The 23,019-nt window shown below is 38.7% G+C and overlaps 1 long non-coding RNA gene across 2 annotated transcripts; it reads left to right on the top strand.

Moving 5' to 3' along the window:
- The first annotated feature begins 4,348 nt into the window (after positions 1-4,348).
- Positions 4,349-18,337, top strand: LOC108351283 (uncharacterized). Of its 2 annotated transcripts, XR_015623495.1 has the most exons (4): positions 4,349-4,462; positions 6,272-6,785; positions 13,867-14,076; positions 17,160-18,337. It is a non-coding gene; the product is annotated as an uncharacterized LOC108351283 (long non-coding RNA). The 2 variants fall into 2 exon arrangements; XR_015623496.1 differs by lacking the exon at positions 13,867-14,076 and having other exon boundaries at positions 4,378-4,462; positions 17,160-18,022.
- Positions 18,338-23,019: the final 4,682 nt, after the last annotated feature.

The following is a 23,019-nucleotide window of genomic DNA, read 5'->3' as shown; positions in this document are numbered from 1 at the left end:
CCATCCATCCATCCATCCATCTATCATCTGTTTATCTGCACATTTGTTGACCTTGCCTTGGTCCTGCCTCTCCCTCACTTCTACAATGCACACATCTCCTTCCTGCTGCTCAACTCTGACCCTGCAGATTGACTCTGGTGAGCAAAGCAGTAGCAGTGGTGATTATGGCAGAGTTCCAGCAGGTGCTCTGCTGCAGATAAGAGTTTAGCCTAAGTGTGAGGGCTACTCTTTGCTCTCAAGTTTATTACACCTAGAATTAATTAAAACCCAAGTGACTGGGCATACTTGTGAGAAATATTTTAATTAAATCATATGAAGTGGAAAGACACACTTCTACTCCAGATCCCTGGGGAGGAAAGATACACCCTTAATCTAGATCTTTTGTTGTGGAAAGATTTATCTTTAATCTGGGCTACACCTTTTATTATTAGTCTATATAACGGCCATGGAAGAAAGAAGCTTACTCTCATTTTTCTTGTTTGTTCTTATGCCCACTAGCAAGCCCACTCCTTCGCTGTCATTAGAGCTTACTTCTAATAAGCTCTAATTTGGTATAGACTGAAGAGAAAGTGGGACACCCAACCTTGTGGACTGAATATCTAGTAGATTCCTAGAACTTCCATTGGTAGACAGTCATTGTGGGATTAACTGGACTATGGCCTGTAAGTCATTCTAATAAACCCCATATTTTTCTATACATTTTCATTTTTCTAAGAACTTATACATATAAGACTAATATTTTGTAAGTAGCTGGAATACATTTTCCAATTTGTTGGCACCCATAGTTACTGAAGCCACTCCAGTTATTGAAGCCTCTCTTGGGAGCTTAGAAAATACTGAGAACCCATGATGTGAACTATTTTACAAGCTTAAAGAGACAAAAACATTTGATTATCATGATTCAGCAACTGTAAGAGGCATTGGATTTGGTGCGTCTGTATACAAAACTTTTGAAAATTTGCGGAAAAGTAAGGAAAATGTAATTGTTTCTAGCATTTCTGGATAAATTGATAAAGGAAAGAATGATAAAAGATTCAATAAAAAGAAACCAAGTTCTGGTATCTCTGAATATGGTGAAGGACAATGAACTCAGAGATAAACCCAACTGGCTCCAAATGTGCTTATCAGTATAAAAGTTTCTAGATGCTGGAGAGAAGGGAATCTCTGCAGCCACAGAGCTCAAGTTGTGGGAAAACAGAAGCCATCATTATATAGGTGAATGAATTACATAAAAATTAAATTCCTAACCTTAGAGTGTATCAGGAGTCAAAATAAGGGCATTAATTGGTGGAGAATGGCATCCTGTACCTTGAGATAGGAGTATCTGGTGTTAGTGTGTGTGTGGGGGGGGGTGTCGAAGCTGAGTATTTTGAACCCTCAGATTATCAAAGGTTTATCTCACCTGAGGAAGTAGTCTCTTCATCTCTGTAGATGTACTCACCCCTGAAACTATTGCCTTTTTTGCCTTTGACTAGGGAAATTAAGTATCTATTGTCTGCTAAGCCATCAGTGACTCTTTCTTTCTCTGAAGGAGATACCTTCAATCCCGATGTCTCTCAGGGCCCACCAATAGTATTAAAGAATTAATGAATTTGGTAAGCGATTCAAGTAGAAGACTGAAGAATGTCTGTAGGAGTGGATTTTAAGGGTGTGGGACAATGATGGAAGAAACATAAAAGGGAATCAGGCTGAATTTATTGATGTGGGTCCACTAACTGGAGATTCCAGGTTTAATTAGGAAGGCCATATAGTTTAAAAAGGTGTCAAACGTTAGTTTGAATGGTTGGCTGAAGCACTGTCAAAAGATGGCCTCCTGAAAAAGAGTTTGAAATGCCTGATATCCCTTTGCTTAGTGATGATGATGGAATTTTAATATTTAGGTAAATTGCAATGGTATACCAGATGTAGTGTCTTTACTAAAGCAAATTAAAACATCTCCTGGTACATGGCATTCAGCTATTGATTTAGCAAATGCCTTTTGGCTTAGTTTTGGTTGGGTTTCATTTTGCTACCTGTCCACAAGTTCTACCAGAAAAATTTGCTTTCAGAGGTAAGGGAAGCAGTATAATGTTGCAGTTTTACCTCAAAGATATATTAATTCTCCTGCCCTGTGTCATAATTTAGTTAGAAGGATCTTGATCATCCTTTTTTCATAAACTATCACATTGGCTCACTATATTGATGGCATTATGCTGAATGGACTAAGTGAGCAGGAGATATCAATCACTTTAGACTTGTTGGTAACACATCTGTGCATCAGAGAATGGGAAATAAAGCCAACCAAAATTCAAGGACCTTTCACCTCAGTGAAATTCTTAGGAATACAGTGGTGTGGAGCATGAGGAGATATTCTTTCTAAGGCAAGGGATAAGTTGTTGCACCCTCCCAACAGCAAGAAAGAAGAATGATGTTTAATGGGCCTATTTGTATTCTGGAGACAGCATTTACCTCATTTGGGTGTGTTACTCCAGCCCATATACCAAGTTGACTAGGAAAGCTACTAGTTTTGAGTGGTGCCTGGAACCAGAGAAGGCTCTCCAATAGGTCCAGGCTTCTGTATAGGCTACTTTATTTCTCATATCATATTATCTAGCAGATATCATGGTTCTATGCAAGTGGAAGATAAGGATGCTGTTTGGAGCCTTCGGCAGGCTCTTATAGGTAAAAAACAAAAGAGACATTTGAGATTTTAGACCAAGACCCTACTATCATCTAAATACAAGTATTCCCACTTTGTCAGATAACTCTTGGCCTGCTATTGGACTTTTTGAAAATTGAATATTCTTCTATGAGTCATCCAGTTACATGTAATCTGAGCCATCCATCTTGAGCTGTGTATTGTCTGACCCATCGAGACATAAAGTTGGACATACACAGCAGCAATCCATTATCAAATGGAAGTGGTATATATGAGATCAGGTCTGAGCAAGTCTTGAAGGCACAAGGAAGTTGCATGGAGAAGTTGCTTGAATGTCTATGATTTCTCCTCCAATTACTATATTGTCTGCTGCCAAGCATACACTTACAACCTTGTGGGATGTGCCCTATGATCAGTTGACTGAGGCCTGGTTTAACTGGCTTTTTCTGTTTTGGAGGTACCACCCGTAAGCAAGTAGCTGTAGCATTACAACCCCTTTCTGGAACATCCCTGAAAGGTACCTTAAAGGGGAATCTTGACAGTGTGTAAAACCTTTGGTAATATACATGGTCATACATTTTTTTTGGAAGGAGAAATGGCCAGATATGCTTTTTTTTCACTGAAAAATGGACTATAGCCAAGGGTTGGCTATGTGGTCACAGAGTTGGAAATTGGACAATTGGTGAGAAAGACTTCTGGGATTCCCAGATGTGAATATATCTTCCCAAATGGGCTAAGGAGGTAAAGACAGTTGTGTCCTATGTAAATGTTCATCAAAAGGTGATATTAGCAAAGGAAGAATTTAATAATCAAGTAGACAGGATGACCAATTATGTGGATAACTAACCTCTTTCTCCAGTCATCCTGGTCATTTTCTAGTTGCCCCATGAACAAAATGCACATGGTAGCAGAGATGGGGATATATATATATATATATATATATATATATATATATATATATATATGCTTAACAATTTGGAGCGCCACTCACAAAGGCTGACCTGGCTTCAGCTGATGCTGTTTCAGATCTGCCACTCGCAGAGACCAACACTGAGCCCTAGATATAGCACTGAGAGATAGAGTTTTAAATTAACTCAAAACTCAGCAACAGGATCTGACTCAGGAAGACAGATGGTTAAAAATGCAAGAGGACTGTTGCAGACTCACTGACCCTGCGGATGTCACCTGACATGGGTAAATGAGTAACGGGTTCTGTTTTGCCCCTGTGATGTTTGTTCAAGCCCCCATGTTGCCCTACAGATAATGTTCCAGCCATTGTGTCCTGCGGATAGTATTCCAGGAAACTGGGGCCGAAGCCTAACCAGATGTGTATCAGATGCAGATGCTTCTGGGGCCGAAGCCTAACCAGATGTGTATCAGATGCAGATGCTTCGTCAACTCTGACAAACATTTACCCTAAAGGACAGGAATCAAGATCTGTTCTCAGGAGAATGAGGGCTTGACCTTTCCCCTGATTTAAACCCTAGAGTCTTAAGAATAATCCTGTGTCTTTGAGAGTTTCCCCTTGTGATATTTTTGGTATTTCCTTTTGATATTCCCACATCTCCTGGGGCTTGTGACTTCTTCCTTTAGATAGCCCTTCTCCCAGTCACTCAGGGTCAACACCTCTGTCTCCTGAATGGGATATGTGTTGGCCTGGAGCTCCGTAATAAACCTCGCCTCTGTTTATTACGTCAAGATTGGTCTCTCGTGTGTCTGGGATCCGAGACTTCCGGAGACTTGAGTGAGGGTCTCCCTTCGGGGATCTTTGAGCACCATTCCCTGGGTTGGCCTGTAGCATGAAATAATATAGACCATCTCATGGTAAGGTTAGCTACTCTCTGGCCCAGTGGTCTTCCAAGCATCCATAGCAGGTTGCTGCCACACCAATCTCACGCTTCCAAAATTCTTGTGGCTGGCTGGGGTGCCCCACCATTGTATCATTTTCTGGAACTCCTTTGAGTAGATGCATAAAGGAAAACACCACACAAGTTTAGTTTAGAATCAACAGGTAATTCTTGTTAGCTACATTCTGTCCTTCAAGCTCTCCCCTTCCAAAAGGCAAGTAACCTTTTCTTGCCTCTTTTCTTCCCCTCTTTGTTCTGGAAGTCCCACCTACTCCTCTAGCAGCGATTGGTTCCTAGAAATCTGTATTCCTAAGGGGAAGGTTCACAGGAAGTCAGCTGAGTGATTCACTCCTCCTCCCAGGCATCCCCTCTTGGGGAAGCAGAATTAGCATCAAAATACTAACAGCACCAGGGCTATCCACAACAGTGACCAACTAGCAACCTGGTGATAGGATGACTATATTGGACCACTTTCTTCATAAAAAGGGCAATACTTTGTCTTTACTGGAGTAGATTCTTATTCTGGTTATAGATTTACCTTTCCTGCATATAATGTTTCTGCCAAAACCACCATCCATGGACTTACAGAATGCCTTATCCACTGCCATAGTATTCCACACAGTATTGCTTCTGACCAAGGAACTTAATTCACAGCCAGAAAGATGTGACAGTGGACCCACAATCATGGAATCCACTAGTCTTACCATATTCTCTCCACCACCATAAAGCAGCTGTACTAGTAAAAACATGGAACAACTTTTTGAAGACCCACACTACCAATTAAGTGTCATCAGCCTGGATGGTGGGGGGTGGGGGGAGTGTTCTCTGGAAGGTGGTTTTTTACCATAGCCAGGATACAAAGTTCTAGAACAAGGAATAGAAAGAGAAACGTTCTACTCACTATTGCCCCTAGGGACTCATTAGGAACATTTTTGCTTCCTGTTCCTTAACTTCTGCTGACCTAGAAGTTTTAGTTTCAGATACAACAAACATTCCATTGAACTAGAAGCTCAGCTGTCTCTCTGGCAAAGTTTGGCTTCTGATGCCTTTAAACCTACAGGATAAGAAAGAAATAATTTTCTTAGGAGAGGTTGTTGATCCAAATTACCATGGGGAAATTGGATTTCTTCTCCACAATAGAAGTAAGAGTGATTATGTCTGGAGTGCAGAAGATGCCTTAGAGAATCTCTTAGTGCTACTATGTCCTGTGATTAAAGTCAATGGGAAACTACAACAATCTAATCCAGGCAGGATGAAAAGGCACAGACCCTGCCTGAATGAAGATATTTTTCACTCCTCTAGGAAAAGATCTAAGATTGCTGACAATGGAGAAAATACAAAGTAGGTGGTAGAGGAACATAGTTGTAAATACCAGCTATGACCATGTGACCAACTGCAGAAATGCAGATTATAATCGGCATAAGTGTTTCTTTTATATTTTATTAAGAATGTTCTTTGTACAGATATTTGTGTTTTCATTCTTAGATTTTTTTTTTCATGTAATATAACATCAATTAAGAGAATCCATGGTTATCATATTTAAGCCTGAGATGATAAAGGCCTGCCCCTCCCAAGGGACATTGCTACCTATTCTGAATTTATAATTTGTTTGTGGTTGTATAAGGGATAGTTAAATCATGCTAGGCTTAATTATGTGCTGCTTAGACATCTGCTAGATTCTTAGAGCTTTCATTGTTAGACAGTCATTGTTGGACTAGCTAGACCACAGCCTATAAAATATTATAATAAATCTCCTTTGTTTATATATTTACATTCATTCTATCAGGTATACACCTCTAGAACATTGACTAATACATCAAGCTATGACTGACAAGATAAGCCAGTGAAAAATACCAAAGACCGAAGTACAGCAGTGTCCTCAAACTTCCATAAGACAGAATGATATATATTTATTTTATCCTTTATTATTGGACTGCAGTGATCAAACCCAGCGCCTTGTACATACAAGGCTGACATTCTTTCACTGTCACTGATGTACTGCCTCAGCCTCAAGAGACTAACACAGTATACTGGAATCAATAAGGCAAATAAAAAAATGGAATGAAAAACATAGTCCTGTATTGAAGAAAACAAAAAAGAAGTTATGCCAAAGCAAAGGCTGTTGGAAGTGGATCAGCACATCTCTCTTCTCAAAGCTTCACTGGATCTGCCATCCAAAGCCAGGACTCTTCTCCAGCCTAGACTCACCACCAAGCATCATGCATGTCTCTGTCCTTTCCTGATTGACCTGTTTCATGACTTTGCATGGCCTTCCCCAAAGACTGCAGCAGTGCAATCCAGTGAGTGTGAGTTCCACAGCTGTGTAAGGATTTGTAGCTCTTATAAAACTTATAAAATTCTCTCTCCAAGGAAAAAAGTTCAATGAGGTGTTGCCTTAAGAATTTGGGATTGTCTGTGTTTTTAAATTATTCCTACTATCTAGATCATTTTTTGCCATAGATTCAAGACTTGCCTATGCGGTTTGGATAGGCTCCTAATAGGCTAAGCAATTAAAAATGCCATTGAACCTCTAAGTTTATATGCACTAATCTTTTATTAGGCATCTTCTTGCATCTAACACATAGTGCCAATTTTTAGCCAAAATTGTATTGTTTTACTTTGCTCTAAACACCAATGGCATTCCTTAAGTGAGAGATCCATGGGTCAAGGACTATTTACATTAACCACTGTAAAACCAGCCCTTTTGAATACAAGGAAGTAGAATGTATGTTTGACTAGTTTTACTTTCAATAGAGTAAGTGTTAAAAAAAAAAGTTAACAGCCTTTGAATGGCAATAATCTTTGCAGTTAAGATGTCAATACTTTGTAAGAAGGCAGTAAATAATAAAAAAGAAACACCAATCCATGCTAGTGCTAGCTCCAGAGGGCCACGTGGCATCTGCAGGGTATTTTCATCTCAGTCAACAAACCAGTCAACCATTAAAAAACCAATCTCCATCCCACTCTGCCTCAGGCTACTCTCTGGGCCCTGCAGTGATCTTGCCACCCATCTACTTCCCAAGGCTGCCACACCAGGTCCATAAAGAGACGACATATCTCAGGGCTTTCTTGCTGAAGACTATGCTCACATTCTCAGCATCTGCCCCCTGTGGTTATAGACCCAGTAAACCATTAAAATCAAAACCCAATAAGCCTGTAATTTATCGATCAGATTTATATCTTAAATTCTCATTCCACCAAACATCCACACAGTAAACTCAGAACCAATTGATAATGATGTAAACTGCCCACCTAGATAAGACAAATTGTCCTATAAAAATCCATCCCTTATGAAATATTCATAACTACTTGTGACCATTTAAGACCACACGGATCTGGGTCGCCTTCTCCTCCTCCATCTTGGTTCTTCTCTTCCTTTCTCCTCTCACCCCCCTCTCTCCTAAACTGTGCCCTCCTTACCTTTTCACTGCCCTATCAAGGCCTTGCTTATCTTGGGCCTGCCTTCACCTGCATATAGACATCAACTACGCAGTCTTTCTTTAATTATTATTCATGAAATACTATTATCCTGTCGTAAATACACAGAATAAATGCCTTTAAATTATGATGGCAGTGTAGTGAGCAAGTGACAGACTGGTAAGAAGTCATCGTTCCTCAAAGGCAGTGAGCCCATCGTGTACAGTGCTTTAGTGTCCTGCCCCATAGTTCTGTCTTAAGGAAGCCAACTGATTGAAGGAGGCAGATTGGAAGGGGAAGGAAAAGTTCTTCAAGGCAAAACATGAACTTATTGGAATGAATCAGAGGACTAAACCTGAAAATATCAAGGCAAAACATCACCAAGGGGCCATTAGCTCCCAGGAAACTGTAGCGGTCTAAAACTCTCATTTCCCAAAGTAAGACACTTGAACTACAATAATGAATAATGCTAGAATTCTTATTGGAGGCATTCTACAAAGGCCACATTAAAATTAAGGAATTTTGGGTTGGGAAGACATTTCAGTAGTTAATGCATTTGTCTTACAAGCATGAGGAGCTACGTTTGATCCTCAGAAACCATGCAAAAAAGCAGGCTACAGTGATGTAGGCCTCTAACCCCAGGTTTGGAATGGGGTTAGAAACTAAATTAGGATAAGATTTATGGCTCCATGTTTGCCATACAGTCTCAACACAAGTATACTTCAGTTGTATAATACACCATGTAACACAGGCAGCCCTCATGATTTTCCACTTGAACAAAGTTAAAACTCCCTGTCTACATTTCTTCTATTATTTATCTCCCTCAATGTATTCAGCATAGATGCAAATGTTAGACCTATCACCATGTGATAGAGAATATCTGTACTTCTTGAAGTATCAGATAAGCTTTTAAAAAATCTGTGCAAAGTAAGATCCATTTTACATTTTGACTAATGCAAAAAACACAGAGTAGATGACTTTTCATAAAAATCCAAGACAAAATATGTTCTGTGATATGATTTTAAAGTAGGTTTTATTTTGTATATTTTTGGTTTTTTATTAATTATGTCTTTATTTTTGAGATTTTAGTATTTTTATAGTTTTTAAACTAGCATACAAAATAATGTTTCCATTTTAGCATTTCACACATACATTACTTGTACAATTCTCTTACCTGTTGCTTTCAACTCTCCTACCATATGTTTTCTAGTCCCCCTTCTCCCTTAATAGTTCTGTTTTCATATTACATGCATTCATTTCCTTTTTCCCCTTTATCCCCCACACTCTCAAAAATCTCTTTTCCACTGCTGATGATTTCCTTTCTAGTTCTACAACTTATATTTCTTGGTAAATGTCACAATTTCTTCCTTTCAGCTGAATAAAATTCCATGTACATGTGTACCACATTTTCTTTATCCATTCTTCTGTAGATGGCTGCCTCATTTTCTATCTCTTAGCTATTGTGAATAATGCTGCAATAGCATGTATGGTCAAGCGTCTCGGTGGTAGGACTTCAAGTCCAATTCTCAATCTAGGAAATAACTAAGTTCAGCGGTGTTAACTACAAATTACTGTGCATGTGGGTAGTTATGCTATCTGTTCTCCATGTGTTTTGAAAGTGTCCATTCACACACTCATCACTATCCTCGTCTTCCACTCGCCATGTACTTTCATTCCCATGTAAAATGAAGGAAGTGACTCAGTGTCATAACCTGCAATTCATGTCATCTATCTCAGTATGAAAATACTCTGTGATAATTCGTCATTCTGTCCTTGTCAAACATGGAATGACTAATCATGTTCTTAAAGTAGTCACTTCTTTCTTTATTGGTATACACACAGTGTTTCAGTGAGGCCAAAACAATTAAGCTGACAATGGTAGAGATCTGACCTTTCTGCTCATGTTAGCCCATTGCAGACTTAAGTAAGTTAACTTATACCTCTCTTCACACATTTTCCTCTACAGTGGCACAGAGTGGTGAGGGTTGTGATCCGCATGAGTTTTGATACAGTTTGCCACCGAGTGTAGACAGAGCACCCTGAACTACTTACAGTTAGTAACAATTAACTTTAATTAAAAACATATTTCTTGACCCTGGTAATGCATTAGCTAATACTTTAATGACATTTTGGAGGAAAAGCAAAGCATATGCATATTAATATAGTTCATGGAGAAATAATACACTTTTGTATTTTTCAAATGAGGTAGGCTATTTATATGGTCAGGTGCTACTGTGTCCTGGTCCCAGACTAAAGTGTTAATTACATATGATATAAAGATTAATTGATAGTGTTATAATTGCTACCCCTTGTCTGCAATCCATATACCCATACTCTTTTGCCTTTTTATTGTTCTAAAAGGCAAGAGGATCTCTAGTTCTTTGTACTTAAGTCAGTAAATTTTCTTCCACAAAGGAAAGTAGAAGTATAAGATAACCGTAAGTAGGTTCTAAAGGAGAACTCAAGATGAGTGACAACCCCCATGCTATAGAAGGGCAAACATAAGCTTGGAATCATGCACTCTCACACATCAAAACCAAGCTAACCCTCAGCATACAATGTACAAAGTTAGTATGGCGACACACTGCTATCCATCAGTGTAGAGGATCTGAAATGTTTATTGTTGCTCTCACTTAGCAAGTATCACAGCTATTGATCATTCCTCTGGTGTGGTGAACCCAAAGATGAAACCCTTTCCTAGCCTTCTCTCTAAGAAATTAATATCATAAATACTGATAATAATCAATTGCCAAGGAAGTATTCTAGAGAAATCCATCTCCTTTGGAATGTGAGGTATAAAAACAAAGTGTTCTGCTTTCTTCTCCCATATATATTTATGCATTTTATCTTTTATGATGACTTAGAGTCAGCTGTGTAAAATTCACACCCAACACTGCAAACTATCGGAGGACAGATGCTCATAAACACACATAGACTAATCAAATACATCAGTGGCCCACTAAGCTTTCTCAGATGCAAAAATAGCACAGGTGATGGGGTTAGCAATGAAAAGACATGAGTAAAAGCCATCATTTTTTTCAGCTAAAATCAGCCAAGCAATGGCCCCCTATTTCCTCTTATTAATCATGCCTTCATTCTTGTGGCCAGTCAAATTTTTATTTGAAAAGAAGTTTCTGATTCCCCCGTCTTTGTGCCTTTCACACACTGGTGCCTGTGACTGGATACATCTTCCACTGGCACTAATCTCCCTGGCTTCAGAGACGCTCGTGGTAATGTCATTCCCTACGTTTTCTGCACCTCAGACATTCTGACCCATTAGACACACCTTCCTCTTGGCATTCTACCATCTCTTAATCTGTACTTCATCCATATTGCCTTGAAGCATTGCTGTACTGTTTCTATGCATCAATATGAATTCTGTCTATTGTGGTTCAGCTTTTGAAAAATTAAATCATATCTTTTCTGCTACATTCCAAGTAGCCTTGAAGGGGAAACTGTGGTATGCACAGAGTCTTCTCAAGGACAAACATGAAGCAGGTACCTATTCTTGTAGACTTTGAACATTAATGTGTAGATAAATTTAGTTAAAGCATTCAGACAAGCCCACATTCTTTTCTCCTTTTCTCTATCATGAATAAACAGAAAGCAAAAGGAAAAAGAAATTATCTGGTAAACTCTGGAGAATACAATGTCTTTTATTGTCCCTGACAAGACTCTAGTTTCCCCAGCAATAGCTACCCAAAGGGTACCATGACAGCATTTCAAACTCCAGGAAAGGGAATATTCTAATCAAACAAGGTTATATCCAGATGAGAGAAGTCCAACATGACATCAATCCTGTTAAGGGTAACAGTAGAGATCAGAAGAACAAAACAAAATATTATTAATAAAATGGAGACAATTTTTTAAATCTATAATTCTGTACTTGAACAAAAATGTCATTCATTTCAATAGAGATGCTTTTGGATATGTAAAAACCAAGAGGAACACATTCTATATATCTGCTTATATTTGCAAGCATTCATTCAGCTATGAAGAAATTAAATGTTTAAAAATGAAATAAAAGCATGAACTCTAGGAAACAAGAAATGTATCACAGGGAAAGAAGAGAGAAAGGCCAAGTTAGGAATAAAGGATGCTAGAGGTAAAGGTGGAAGAAAGAAGAACTGATACAAGTTGGAGGAAGTAGAGGAGTCTGCTAGAGACATATTGAGGATTAATCAAGCTAAATCATCAAACATGTTTAGCATAAGCTCCCAATGTGGACAGTAATTTTCAATGAATTATTGCAAGTCTGTAGGCATGAGGCATGTTTCTTTTTTTTTAATAGTTTCTTGTATCTACTACCCTTACAAACCTCATTCCATTCTAACCCCTTGCAACTTCACAACACAAGGTAGGAGAGAAAGAAGATTAGAAGGGAAAGTGGACATAGACCTCTTTAGACTACCTACTTTCTGCCAATTAGGGGCATCAAGTTCATTGGGACAAGTCTAATCATTGTCCTCAGGATAGTCAATTTCTTTTGCTCTTGACTACTTGAGAAAACAGCAGCCTCCTTGTAGTGTCACCTGGCCCTTTTCAGGGCTCTGGCATTTATACTCTCTTAAAATTTTGAAGAATTCAAAACTTCACCCATTTAAAGAAACTATCTGCAGCTGGAAAGCTATGCCCCTGCCAGAGCATGAGGCAAATCATAATCACCTTCTGTGAAGCAGCCCCTCATCCCACACTTGGGATGAAAACAAAAAGCATAAGGTTTTTTTTTTTTAAGTAACCAAAACTCTCAGAACAGGAGTCCAAATAAATTCAAGAACATGGAGGAAAAAGTTATTACTCATTACGGGAACTACTGTTCATACAGCAAAGGTTAGTACAATGCAACAATGATCATCATTTGAGAAATGACTGATCTTTGTATTATCCCAACCAGCAAAGTCCCAGAACTATGTATTTGATTATAACATGTTAAAAAACAATAATAAAAAATTAGAAGGCAAGGGCCTAGGAAGAGAAAATATCACGTTCCACATTATGAAATTTGTTATTTGTACTTGAGATCAATAATTCATAGGTTGGATGCTTGCTTTACTTAGAAAGAGGTAGGTAATTAAAAGAAGAAACAGCTAAGAGAAAACATGGCCATCTTTAGATAGCAGGACGACGATGGAACTGAGGAATTGCAGTTGGGAAGATAGTCTTGATAGTAAGTTTTCATCTATCATGAACCACATGTGTGTATTACTTTGATAGAAATTAAAATAAGGGAGGAAAAAGTGAACATGTTTTGGATGCAGCCAACATATTACTGATGGACTTAAAACACAAATAAGTGTTTGAATATAATTATCATGATATTCTTCTAATTCTGGTGGGAAAACAATGTGTCCTTTTGTGGAGTCTGACAGTATCAATAGTGTGATGATTTTCTTAAACATGCCTCTCTGCCTGTCCCCCCTGTACCCGCCCCAAACAAAAGATTGAGGAGGAGAATGTTCTGATCTTAGGTCTGGGTGCTATGGGGTAAACAATGTGGACTTTAGAATCTACAGTCCTTAGCTTAATCTTGTCTGCTGCTGCTATCTACTGTTAGGTTTATCACCTACTTCTGAATTTTTCCAATACAAAATAAAAATAGTAAGGTCTAGAGTGGGTGCGGTGTTGCACACCTTTAATACTAGCACTCAGGAGGAAGAGGCAGTGGATTTCTGTTGGTTCAAGACCAGCCTGATCTACAAAGCAAGTCTAGGACAGCCAGAACTCTATTACACAGAGATATCCTGTTACCAAAAAACAAAACCCCACAAAACAACAACAAACAACAATCAAACAAGCTGATCTCACAAGATTTTTTAAGATTAATACTCCTAAGCATTGTAATGAAGTTGAGAGTGCTGTGGCAGGAGAGATGGGTCATTATTTAAGAGCCTTGGCTGTCCTTCTACTAGACCTAAGATCAAGACCCAGGACCAACATGTTAGCTCATACTATGTGTAACTCCAGTCCTAGGAGACCTGAATCCCTCTTCTGACCTCCATGGACAGTGCAAGAATGTGGTGCACGGGCAAATCATCCACAGACCTCAAGCCAGGCCTAGTGGCTCATTTTTCGCTGCTTGCCAATCCAAATCTAGTCTCAGCTCCTTCTGCAGCACCATGCCTACCTGCACACTGCCATGCTTCCCACCATGATGATAACGGACTCCTCTGAAATGTAAGCCAATCCCAATTAAAACTTTTCCTTTCCAGGAATTTCCTTGGTCATTGTGTCTCTTCACTTCAGTAAAACCCTAACTAAGTCAATAGGGTTATGAAGATTAACACTGAATTTACTTTGTTTCAAAGTTCTGGGGCATTAAGAAAGGATCAAATTCTAAACCTATAATTTACCAAAAGGTGACTTTGAACTATTCACTGATACTTCCTAGACCTGAGTTTTCTCAGCTGTGACAAGATAAGAGAAAGTGCTGAGCTCAAAGGATTTTTATGAGGAGTGCAGGAGAGGCCTTTAAAACAACGAGTTTGGCAAACACTTAGCTTTCAATTTACTGTGCTCTCCACATCCTAGTTTATTACTTGCCTCTAGTAAGCCAGCTTCCTTTTGTATCTAGCACTCAAATAATTCCCAGATTATAAGATTGATGTGCTGCCTACTGTACTAAGGAGGGGAAACTGGGAAAAGGGGATAACATTTGAAATGTAAATAAATAAATAAATAAATATCCAATAGTTCACCAGAGATTCACAGAGTTATCAGGCATCAGGAAAATACAGACAGCTCAGTTATATTTTACAAGTCTTTTCATGTGTGTTTTTGTATGGGGAAGATGTTGTATTGAGAGAAAGAAAATGAATAAAAGAAAGAAAGGAAGGAAGAGAGAAAGAAACAAAGGAAAATAAAAGTTGGATGGCTCCTTTGTTATGAAAAGGTGTTTGTTCTGTTTGATGGATGCACTATTTAACAAAGATTGACCCAGTTTCCTCAAAAGTAGTACCAACAAGGTCATGACGAGTTGAGGATAATAGAGATGTGTTCACATGGGACCTCTCCTCAGTGCCACACACTATGATCATCATTAAATATCAGGGATGAATTTATCTGGGCACGGCAAACATTCCTGACCCACCTCAGTTTCCATAGCATCGTGCCACCCGGTCTAACAGACTCCATGCCTGGCTTTCTTATAAATGTGCTGCGTGGTCAATATCCCCTGGGCAGCATCCCCTGGGCTATCTTGCTTAAGTGATAATATTGTCTGTCTCACGTCTATTTTCCTGAGAACTGATATATTGTGTGTAAGCTCATCTGCCTTGCTGTACATTTAACCTAGAATTTGCCTATAAAGCATATAGTTTCCCCTCTTATCCAAGTAATGCATATGCCTGGCAGAAAATTAGCTTTGCTTTGCCTGCTCCCACACTATATATGCTGATTGCCAGGGTGTTTGTGTTTATTCAAGTTCAGTTATTCTAAATGTGCTTCTGTTCCCCTAGTCCTGAGACACTCTCTTATAATATTATTTTTATAGATTTTGGTTGTTAATCAGGAACTTAACATTCCTAAAATGTAGATGAGTAGTATATATGTTTATTCTCCAGTAACCATAACATCAGAAGGGTTTCCAAGGACTCAATTTTGAGGTTTAAAAATCTAAGGAGATTCATCTGAAAGCAGGCGAAAATACCATAATAGAATATAGGTTATGAAGGAAAGAAGAAAAGAGATGGGAGAGAGGCAGAGAAATAAGCATAGTTGGCATTTTAATGGGCAGGAGTAAACAGCCTATGCTGTAGCAAATCTCTCAGGCGTTTGATCCCAATAAACTATCTTAATCCTTAGGGCTATTCTGGCAGCATGAGATAACTGCTCTCACATCAAATGTATTTAGCATAAAACTCACATTTTGGTGTTTGCTGTCTATCTGCTTTAAAAAAATAAACAGAAATGGCAAAACAAACAAACAAACAAACAAACAAAAAAACCTTTTTCCATTCTGTAGGCTGCCATTTTGTCCATTTGATGATGTTCTTTGCCTTACAGAAGACTTTTAGTTTCATGAAGGTCCATTTATTAATTGTTGATCCTAATGCCTGAGTTGTTGGTGTTCTATTCAGGAAGCTATATCCTTGCCAATGTGTCTGAGGCTATTCCTTACTTTCTCCTCTATCTGATTTAATATATTCTATTTTATGAGGTCTTTGATCCACTTGGACTTGAGTTTGTGCAGGGCGATAGCTATGAATAAAATATGTATTCTTATTATATACAGACATCTTGTTAAACATTCAGTATTTGCTGAAAATAGTTTTCCATTGGTTTCTTTCTCAAAAATCAAATGTCCACAGGTATGTGGATTTACTTCTGGTTTAATTCTTCTTGATAAATCAATTTGGTAGTTTCTCAGAAAACTGGGTATAGATCTACCTCAAGACCCAGCTATACCTCTCCAGGGCATAAACTCAAAAGAAGTTCCACCATGCCGCAAGGATACTTGTTCAACTATGTTCATTGTGAGTTTGTAGGACACTTTCTCAGCTTTATTTAAAATAGCCAGGAACTGGAAACACCCCAAATGTCCCTCAACAGAAGAATGGCTAAAAAAGACATGGTACATTTACATAACCGGGTATTACTCAGTCACTCAGCCATTAAAAACAATGACATCATAAAATTTGAAGGCAAATGGACAGGACTGAGTGAAGGAAACCAGACCCAGAAAGACAAATATGCACTCATGGATAAGTGAATATTAGTTCAGGGTAACTACGCTACAACCCACAGACCCAAAGAAGTTAACTAATAAAGAGGGCCCAAACAGGGACACTTTAATCTCATTGAGGAGAAATAGATTAGACAGCAGGGCTGGATGGAGGTAGAGAAATGAGTGGAGGATGGGTATGGGAACAGGAGGGATGATATGCAGGGAGGATGGAGGGTGATAGTATTGGGAGATAGAACTGGATTTAGTGGGGCACTTCTGGGACTGGCTAGAAACATAGGTCAATGGAAACTCCAGGAACCTGTGAGGGTAACCCTAGCTAAGACTGCTAGCAATGGGGGATATGGAGCCTGAACCAACTATCTCCTGTAACCAGCAGGACTTCCAAGGGAGGGATTAGGACACTACTCCAACCACAAAACTTTAGACTCACAATTTGTTCTGCCTGCAAGGTGTGCATGGTAAGCAATGAAGCAGAATTTGAGGGAAGGGCCAACCAACGACTAGTCCAACTTGAGACCCATGCCATTAGACCCATGCCACTGACACTACTAATGATACTCTATTATACTTGCAGACAGGAGCCTAGCATAACTGTCATCAGGGAGGCGTCACCAAGCAAATGATGGAAACGGATGCAGAAACCCTCAGCCAAATTGAATGGAGCTTGGGGAATCTTGTGAAAGAGGAAGAAGAAGGATTGAATGAGCCAAGAGAGGTCAAGGACACTACAAGAAAACCTACAGAATCAACTAACCTGGGTCTATAGGGGCTCATAGAAACTGAACTGCCAACCAGAGAGCATGCATGGGATGAACCTAGGTTCTATGCACATATGTAACAGTTGTGGAGTTGGATCTTCATGTGAAACTCCCAACAGCAGGAGCAGGGGCTATCTCTGACTACATTGCTTACCTCTGGATCCCTCTTCGTTAACATGGCTGCCTTGTATAGCTTCAATAGATGATGCTCCCAGTCTTACTGCAACTTAATATGAGAAGGCTGGTTGATATCCATGAGAGGCCTCTCCTTTTCTGAGGAGAATGAGAGGAGGCCTGTGGTGGAGGCAGGATGTGGGAAGAGGGGAGGAGAAGACTGGAAGAAGATGTGATGAAAACAAAAACAAAAAGTCCAAACTTCTTTGTAGTGATGTGATGGGAACTAGGCCCTCTGTGTTATACAGATCCTGCTTACCAAAGTCAATAGTGCTTATGTTCCCCTAGCCAGAGGACAGTGGACTTCCTTCACAGAGGCTTTTGGGATCTGTGTTTTGTCTGAACATCTTGTAATAGGTTCTAGTGTTAGAAGATTTCTCTAGCTTGAGTACACACAAATGGTTTTCTTTTGTGAATATGAGTAGAAAATATTAAAATCACGTGTTACTGTATTGTCAATTTCTATAATCCTTGACATAAAAAATTTAAAAAGATTCGACATTAACTCTGATGGACCCAATCAAATTTTCTTTTTTTCTATTCAAATTACATTAATTTATCTGTATCTGAAATTATTAATATTACACAGTTGCAAACCTATGATTAGTACCTGTCTGTCTGTGAAAAATAATCAACCACTCCAGTCACATCAGGGTCACCATATTACACTAATGGTCAATTTGCCAGAAGAAGAAGTTGGGGGAGGCCTGTCCACTGTCGTAGACACAAGGCTTAGGCTCACCAAGCAGATTTTAAAAATATGATTTTTATACCACTGCTTAAAGAATTTTAGAATTAAAATTTAAAATTTCTTGTGCACAAAAGGAGTTGTATGTGAGTGTGTCAGAGTTTATTACATCTGAAGAGAGAGAGATGGGGGAGGTTAGTTAGATAGAGATAGGGAGGGGAAGGGAGAGCAAGGGAAAAATTGTTATACATTTAGACCTACCTTCTGAGTAAGCACATCCAATGTAGGAAGTCAGGAGCAGCCCCACTGTGTCTCCTCCATACTTGCTCTTGTCTGGGTCCTGATAAAGAGCCATCCTTGTCTTCTCCTTTCATGTTGGAAACCAGCACACATCCGGTTGCTGAGCATACCCACGTAACACACAGAGACTCATTTCCCCAAAGTACACTAGCATATCAGGGACCGTCAGCATTTTCAGCTTTAGTGACCCCAATATTTCATCTACCTTCGGTCTACACTACTGTGTGTTCTTGAAAACCTAAGCAATCTTCTTTCAGAGTGTTTAGATGTGTTTTGCTGGCTCTCCAAAATCTGAAACTAAAATAAAATAAAATGAGCCAGGGGGCACAGAACAGAGTAGAAAAGGAAAAATTAAGTGCTTTAAAACCAATTATTTTCCATTTCATTCCATCCCATGAAGCCAAGTGACAGTCTGCACCTTCTCTTAACACTTTCTCTGTCATAAAGCAGAAAGGGCTATCAGATAGCCCATATACATGTTTTTTCTGTCTTTGATTATCTATTTACAACACTGAGAAAATTTCTAGGTCAAAAAATGGAGGAGAATGAGAATAGAGAATAGAATATTTACATTGCTGAGAGAGTAGAATATATGTATACACACACACACACACACACATATATGGGGAAAGAGAGAGAGAGGAGAGAGAGAGAGAGAGAGAGAGAGAGAGAGAGAGAGAGAGAGAGAGAGAGTACTAAGTATAATTTTTCTTCATGGTCATAAGGCGTAAAGTCAGTGACCTAATATGAATACAAATATATTAGATTTGACTACTGAAAAACAGAAGTAGATTGGTGCCTATATTTCTACAGGTAAAGTGAATAGTTGTTAATTTCTACATGTATGAATTAGTATTCCTCCATACCCACTTCCTTGAAGAAGATTCTAACATACAATGCCACATCTCACACAAGATGTAGCATCTACCTATGACCTATGGGCTTTTCATTCATTTCAAAAGGCAATTGAACACACTTAAATTCAAATAGCGACCTGCTGAATATCCCTTTCAGTTTTCAGGCAATCTCATTAAACGATGAAGGGTCCATTTTGTGGTTAATCTCCTCTTTTGTGTGGTCTTGGATAAAGAAATGGAATCGTGTTTTTTATTGTTCATCAGAAAGAATGAAAGTTCACAAAACCAGAAGCACGGAGATCAAGTCTAAGACCCAGAGACTCAGAGATAATTCAATGAATGATCCCTTTTGTTGTTGCTATTTTTTTTAAACAATGAGTAATATTGAACTATAGTCTATTGGATGGTGACTTCAAAGCAAATGAGATAATGAAAATCCTGAAGCTAAATGGTGGGTAAAACAGGCTCTGTTGTACTCTTCTCTTTATTTGGTGAATTATCTCAAAACGTTCACAGCCATGTCAAATTAAAAGCAAAATACAGATAATATGTTAGGGGCAGAACTGCCTGAAGGTATCTTGCCTTTTCAGTGTTTAACTGACTCGCTACCTCAGGATAGCTGAGAGTCTAGGGCTGGAACCTCATATAGAGAGTTGAAGGATCAAGACAAGCAGGGCTGTTGGACTTAGCCAATCGCAAGCTCAGAAATACATTGTCAATAATACTGAAAATTTTGCTAGTGAGAGGTAATTGAAATTCATATTTTCTTGGCAAAAGGAGCAAAGGAATCAAAGAAATGTACAAAATGATTGTATAACATATATTTTCAAAAGTATTTTTCCTTCATTTTTATTGTCTATATATGCGTGTTTTGCCTGAACGTACTGTGCATCCTGGGCATACAATCCTCATTGCGGCCAGTAGAGGGCATCAGATTTTTTTCTGGAACTGGAGTTAAGAGATGGTAATAAGCTGCCACGCAGTAAGTGCTGGCAATTGAATACATTTCCTCTGGAAAAAGAGCCAGTGTCCTCTCAACCACTGAGCCAGCGTTCTTAACTATTGAGCAATCTCTCCAGTCCTACTTTGTAGAATGTCTTGTGTATTGTATGGATGCATCACCTGTCAATCAAAAAGCCTATGGCCTATGGCTTAGGCAGGAAATGGGAGGTGGTACTTCTGGGAGGAGGAGAATTGTAGGAGAGTGCTGGGCAGGAGAGTTGACCCGGAAGATGTAAGGAGATGGAGTCATGATATCTGAGCACAGGTAACCGGCTACAAGGCAGAATGTAGATTAAAATCAAAGGGTTATCTTTATTTATGATTCTAGCCAGAGAAGAGCCTAGCTGTATGGCCAAGGTGTTCCTAAATAGATTTTGAGTCTGAGGCTTATTTCTAGGAGCTAGGAAGAACAAGACCCAATTTCAACACTACTTCTATATGTTTTACTAAGGTCTTTGGTGCTGGCAAGGCACAATTGTAGCTGTAGTTGCTGCTTTTGTTTGCTCTCTCTCTCTCTCTCTCTCTCTCTCTCTCTCTCTCTCTCTCTGTGTGTGTGTGTGTGTGTGTGTGTGTGTGTGTGTATGTGTGTAACAATAGTATATTGTTTTAGTGCACAATATTTATTAAGATTCATTATATTCCAGGCATATGCTAAGCATTTACATGGATTATTTCATTTAATCTTTCCCAATACACCTGCAAGATAGGCATAATGTAATTACGAGCTTAAAACCAGAGCCTTTAGTGGGCTAATTATCTAAAGCTATGGCATCACAATGTAAGCCATCGTATACTGATTCTAGAACATACTTTTCTCAACACAGAAATTTCAGGCCCTCTTGAGACTCACATTATTTATTTTCTATACCTCAGTGAACTGGCTTTCTTTGATGGCTTTTTGTTTTGTATGGCCTGACTCTTAACAATCCCAATATTCTCCTGTCCTGGTCCCTACTCATAGGATTCTATCCTATGCTGTGGTTCAGTCTCTGTGGTTTTGCTTACTCTTTGATATGGCCCATGCTATTATTTCAATGTTAGAGCTGCTGCTTCTCTATGCAGTCCTGTGGAAGTTTCACTTAAGATGTCGTACCTAATATACATCTGCTACAGACTGAAAATTGCCCCACACCAAGTTCATATATCCAAATCCTAACTCCAAATGTAACTGTACCTTTAACCAGAGTCGTCAGGAAAGGACACTAGCCAATCCTAGTAATAGCTTTGTAAAGAGAAGTTAGATGGCTTTCTCTCTCATTGCTTATGAGGACAATAAAGACCACGTGGACACACAGCAAAGGGATGGCTGTCTTTGAGTCAGAAAATTGAATCTTTTAGACCTTTCTGTGAGGTTCGCAGTTTCTAGAACTGTGAGAAATTTCTATTCATTAATTCAGATGATAATATTTTGTCATAAAAGAGCAGAAGAATAAATGGATGCATGGATTCGTACAGCATCCTATCATCCTTTCCCTGAGGTTTCCTTTCAAATGTTCCTGAGAAAATAGAAAACGAATTCTCTAGAGAAATCACTACATAATTGGAGGGAGGGGTTCTAAATTAAGAATTACAAGATTGGATTTCTCATCACTATCTCCTTTTTAACTATGTGACCTCAGAGAAGTCATTTAAGTTTTTTTTTTATATTTGATTATTCATTCATTACTTTCTTTATTATTTTTAATTTTAAGTGTGTGTCTTCTTATACATGTGAATAAAAGAAATGAAAGTCATTTCATTACCTCATTAACTCAGCAGACTCCTCAAGGTGCTTGTAGCACTGCTTCTAGGTGGCCTTTCCATCTCTGTTTGTTTAGAACATTGAATCTCTTCTTATACCTTCCTCATCTTCTGTTATGTCAAAAATACGGAAGCTTCTGCTTGATGTCTCTTTTTTATTTCCTGTGGCATAAGGCCCTCTTCTTGCCAGTGTTCTTCAATTAGCATCTGATCTGGAATTTTGATTCCTCCTCTCATCTTTCAAGCTTACTGAGGATAGATTAATTATGACCTTGTTCAAGCATGTCCTTGTCCTCTATACCCATTGACATACTGGCCTGTGATCAGAGCTCCCCATGCCTCTCTGTTACTCCCCTTTCGCCTTCCACTGACAAGATTCTAAATCTCTAATAGTAATTATTTTCATGATGTGCTATTGAAATTATAAAGGCCTATAAGAAGCTTCTAGCCATTTTTAAGTCTTCAAGGACTTTCTGTATATCATTATTCCCTTAAGTAAAGTATTCTGAATCCTCAAAGGACTGTCTCTGTACTTTTTGACTGCTGACTTGTATTCAGTACCGTGTCCATTTTGGACATTCTTACTATATTAATCTGTTTAAGCATCTTCAATTACACTATTATTTATAAAACATTCAATAAATACATGAATTATCAACCTGATCACAGTGTAATTGTTTAATTTTGCTGGATCAAATACAGGATTTGGATATTTTTGGAGAAAATTCAAATTCCATGATTAAAACTGTATCTAGATTTGTATGAGAACCAAAGGGATTAAAATCCTAATTGCCATTTTCTCTCTTCAATGAAACAAAGTAATAACAGGTCAGAATAGATTGTTTGTCAAGGCATAAAGTGTTTAAAAATATTTGATGGATTGCATAAATGTCAAAAACTGGATGTCACAATGGT

This window comes from Rattus norvegicus, chromosome 6, assembly GCF_021556685.1.
Source record: "Rattus norvegicus strain SHRSP/BbbUtx chromosome 6, alternate assembly SHRSP_T2T, whole genome shotgun sequence".
Classification (NCBI taxonomy): Eukaryota; Metazoa; Chordata; class Mammalia; order Rodentia; family Muridae; genus Rattus; species Rattus norvegicus.
This window is presented reverse-complemented; position numbering and strand designations above follow the sequence as displayed.